This window comes from Sapajus apella, unplaced genomic scaffold (assembly GCF_009761245.1).
Source record: "Sapajus apella isolate SASKATOON/1434 unplaced genomic scaffold, GSC_monkey_1.0 scaffold5669, whole genome shotgun sequence".
In the NCBI taxonomy this organism is placed as follows: domain Eukaryota; kingdom Metazoa; phylum Chordata; class Mammalia; order Primates; family Cebidae; genus Sapajus; species Sapajus apella.
Window position 1 is genome coordinate 1 of NW_022442593.1, and position 4,346 is coordinate 4,346.

General features: G+C 55.9%; 2 pseudogenes across 1 annotated transcript; one reads left to right on the forward strand and one right to left on the reverse strand.

The window, feature by feature from the left end:
- Positions 1-1,462: 1,462 nt before the first annotated feature.
- On the reverse strand, positions 1,463-2,138 carry LOC116547945 (annotated as a pseudogene). The gene has a single exon (XR_004267242.1). The product of XR_004267242.1 is annotated as an NADH dehydrogenase [ubiquinone] iron-sulfur protein 7, mitochondrial-like (transcript).
- A 66-nt stretch (positions 2,139-2,204) lies between these two features.
- LOC116547946 lies at positions 2,205-3,806 on the forward strand (annotated as a pseudogene).
- Positions 3,807-4,346: the final 540 nt, after the last annotated feature.

A 4,346-nucleotide genomic window follows, 5' to 3' on the forward strand; every position in this document is an offset into this window, starting at 1 on the left:
AAGTTTAGATTGCCTCAAAAGGCTGAAAAAAATGATTCCTTCTAGACATGTAAGCCCTTAGGCTAATTAATTAATTAATTTTTAATTTAATTTTTAATTTTATTCTTTTGAGATGAAGTCTCACTCTGTTGCCCAGACTGGAGTGCAGTGGTGCAATCTCAGACCACTGCAGCCTCCACCTCCCAGGTTCAAGCAATCCTCCTGCCTCAGCTTCCCAAGTAGCTGAAATTACAAGCATGTGCTACCATGTCCAGCAAATTTTTGTGCTTTCAGTGGAAACAGGGTTTCATCATGTTGGCCAGGCTGGTCTGTAACTCCTGACATAAAGTGATCACCTTGATCTCCCAAAGTGTTGGAATTACAGGTATGAGCCACCACACCTGGTTTTTTTTTTTTTCTTTTTTTTTTCTTTTTTATTTTCTACAAGGTCTCACTCTGCTGCCTAGGCTGGGGTACAGTGGTGCAATTTTGGCTCACTGCAGCCTCGACTTCCTGGGCTTAAGTGATCCTCCCACCTCAGCCTCCTGAGTAGCTGGAACCGCAAGCATGTGCCACAACGCCCTATTAATTTTTGTATTTTTTATGGAGTCAGGGTTTCTCTATGTTTCCCAGGCTGGTTTCAAACTCCTGGGCTCAAGCAATCCACCTGCTTCGACCTACCAAACTTCTGGGATTTCAGGTGCATGCCACTGCACTAATTTTCAATCCATGCAGCCCTCCCAGACAGATGTAATCTTAGTCAAGTGTCTGGGGCCAAGTCCTCCAAGTCTTTCATTCACCTTCCTTGGCTGGCTTTTTCTGCCCTGCTATAAAGAGACAGCAAGGCTCCATTCTGTCATTGTCTTGGGTGATAAACGGGTGAGGAAACACGGGTGGTTGTGTTTCCTCCCATGTTTCCTCACCAGGGAGACCCTCCATTCCTGTCTTCTTCCCTTTCTGGAGAAGACACAAAGCATAGGACCCCAGTCCTGCCGCTTGATACCTGATTCTATATTTTGCCTCATGAATAAAGTGCACATCATTTTCACACACACATCATTTGTAAGTAGTAGGTTCAGTGGCTGAGATGTCTGATGATTTTCCTGTGTTTACATAAGAAGAGAACACTTCTTGATTCATCTTTATATATATATATATATATATATACACACACACACACACACACACACACACACGCAGATATATATATATACATGCTGATGTGTATATATATATATATATATATATATCAGCATGTATATATATATATAAAACTGTTTACAATGGATTCCTCCCAAATACAAAAGCCATGCATGCTCAATTCATACATTTACTCATTTATCCTCAGGTTTATTTGTTGTCCTCTGTGTGCTAAGAGCTGTCCTAGGCACTAGAGAAAGAGCAGTGAGCTAAAGAGACAGAAATCCCTGCTTTCACTAAGCAGGGATTTTTTTTTTTTTTTTTTTTTTTTGCGGGGGCCCAAGGGGGGGTTTATTGACAAACTCACGGGACAGAAGGGGGACAGGACGGCTCCGGGCCAGGCTCTGGCGGTGGCGCTACCTGCGATACCAGATCTGCAGCCTCCGCTCCCGCTTGATCTTCCTCTGCAGCTGCAGGATGCCCTAGAGCAGGGCCTCGGCCGTGGGCAGGCAGCCTGGGACATAGATGTCCACGGGCACGATGCGGTCGCAGCCCCTCACAACCGAGTAGGAGTAGTGGTAGTAGCCGCCGCCGTTGGCACAGCTCCCCACCGACACCACGTAACGTGGCTCGGGCATCTGGTCGCAGACCTTGCGGAGCGCGGGGGCCATCTTGTTGGTGAGTGTGCCGGCCACGATCATCACGTCGGACTGGCGTGGGCTGGTGCGTAAGACCACGCGGAAGTGGTCCATGTCATAGCGTGGTGCGGCCATGTGCATCATCTCCACGGCGCAGCAGGCCAGGCCGAAGGTCATGGGCCACAGGGAGCTCCTGCGGGCCCAGTTGATGAGGTCATCCAGCTTGGCCACCACATACTCCCCCCGGCTGCTGGGTTTGGGAGCCACGGCTCTGGCCTTCGGCAGGGCAGGCTGGGTGCTGCTCGGCCCATTGGTAGCCACGGTCTGATGGACACCTCGTGCCTGCACAGCTGCACCCACGCTGGAGCGCAGACCAAGGATCTACTTGGGCCTTGCGGGGGGGGGGGGGGGGGAGGGACGGGGAGGAGCACACTTGACTCCTACATTTTTGAGGTTGTGCCAGAGAATAAGGTGTGGCCTGCATATCCTCTGGGATTCAGAAGCAGAACTCCAGACAAGGAGGAGTTTAAACAAGACGACCCCAAAGGGGCTGCCTGGCCCGCTGCCATCTTAGCAGAGTCCCAGGCAGACAGTCCTGGGGCGCCAGGAGAGCCTCCGGCCCAGACACTCGGACCGGGCCCTGCGGACAGCGCCCCCAGTCAAGATGGGTCCCTTCTTGGTGGCAGTGAAATATTGGAGGTCAAAGTGGCCAAGGGCGCCCCTGAGCGCCATCCGGAGTTGCAGTTCATCTGCGCGGACTGCTGGGTGAGCTTCCCGCAGTTGTCTCGCCTGAAGGCGCACCAGCTGCGCTCGCACCCGGCTGGGCGCTCCTTCCTGTGCCTGTGCTGCTGGAAGAGCTTCGGCCGCAGCTCCATCCTCAAGCTGCACAGGCGCATTCACACGGACGAGCGGCCGCACGCCTGCCACCTGTGCGATCACCGCTTCCGCCAGAGCTCACACCTGAGCAAGCACCTGCCCAGCCACTCCTCCGAGCCCGCCTTCCTGTGCACTGAGTGCGGCCGCGGCTTCCAGCACCGCACCAGCCTCGTGCAGCACCCGCTGGCTCGCGCCCAGGACCAGAAACCGCCCTGCGCGCCTGACAGCAAGGCCGAAGCGCCGCCGCCAAACGAGGTCCTGTGCTCCCACTGCGGCCAGACCTTTCAGCGCCGCTCCAGCCTCAAGCGCCACCTGCGGACCCATGCCAGGGACAAGGACCACCGGTCCTCTGAAGGCTCCGGCAGCCGCCGCCGGGACTCTGACCGGAGGCCCTTCGTGTGCAGCGACTGCGGCAAAGCCTTCCGGCGCAGTGAGCACCTGGTGACCCACCGGCGGGTGCACACGGGCGAGCGGTCCTTCTCCTGCCAGGCTTGTGGCCGCAGCTTCACGCAGAGCTCGCAGCGGGTCAGCCACCAACGGGTGCACACCGGCGAGAAGCCCTACGTCTGCCCGCAGTGCAGGAAGCTCTTTGTGCGCCGGGCCAGCGTGGCCCGCCAGCTGCTGACCCACGGTGGCCCTCGGCCCCACCACTGCACCCAGTGCGGCAAGAGCTTTGGCCAGCCCCAGGACCTTGCCCGCCACCAGCATAGCCACACGGGCGAGAAGCCCTGCCGCTGCAGCGAGTGCGGTGAGGGCTTCAGCCAGAGCGCCCACCTGGCGCGCCACCAGCGCATCCACACTGGGGAGAAGCCCCACGCGTGCGACACCTGCGGCCACCGCTTCCGCAATAGCTCCAACCTGGCCCGCCACCGCCGCAGCCACACAGGCGAGCGGCCTTACAGCTGCCAGACATGTGGCCTCAGCTTCCGGCGTAAGGCGCACCTACGGCGGCACCTGGCTACCCATGCGGAGCCTGGGCAGGAGCAGGCCGAGCCCCCGCAGGAGTGCATGGAGTGCGGTAAGAGCTTCAGCCGCAGCTGCAACCTGCTGCGACACCAGCTGGTGCACACGGGCGCCAGGCCCTACTCTTGCACGCAGTGTGGCCGCAGCTTCAGCCGCAGCTCCCACCGGCTGCGCCACCTGCGCACCCATGACCGCGAGACGCTTTACTAGCTTAACCCACCTTCCGCCAGCCATGCCCTGCGCCCACCTACCTTGGGTCCTCTACAGCAGAGGCCTGCAGGAATGTCCCTTCCCACCATACCCCACGTCCCTCTGCCTACACTTCCACAACTGTCCTTCCCTGTCCCGGGCATTGATTCCCAGCCTCAGCAATGGAATTAAAACGCCCAAAGTAAAATGGCCTTCTTCAAAAAAAAAAAAAAAAAAAAAAAAAACCCACTGGGTGCCACTGCACCCAGCCGATCCTAATCATTTTTAAATAATAGATAATGTAGTTCATTCCTTCTACTTCTCTATGTTTGAAATTTTTGGTAATAATTTTTGTGTGTGTGTGTGTGTGTGTGTGAGACAGAGTCCTGCTCTGTTGCCCAGGCTGGAATACAGTCATGCAATCTTGGCTCACTGCAACCTCTGCCTTCTGGGTTCAAGAGAGTCTCCTGCCTCCACCTCCAGAATAGCTGGGATTACAGGCACCTGTCACCATGCCCAGCTAATTTTTGTATTTTTAGTAGAGACAGGGTTTCGCCATGT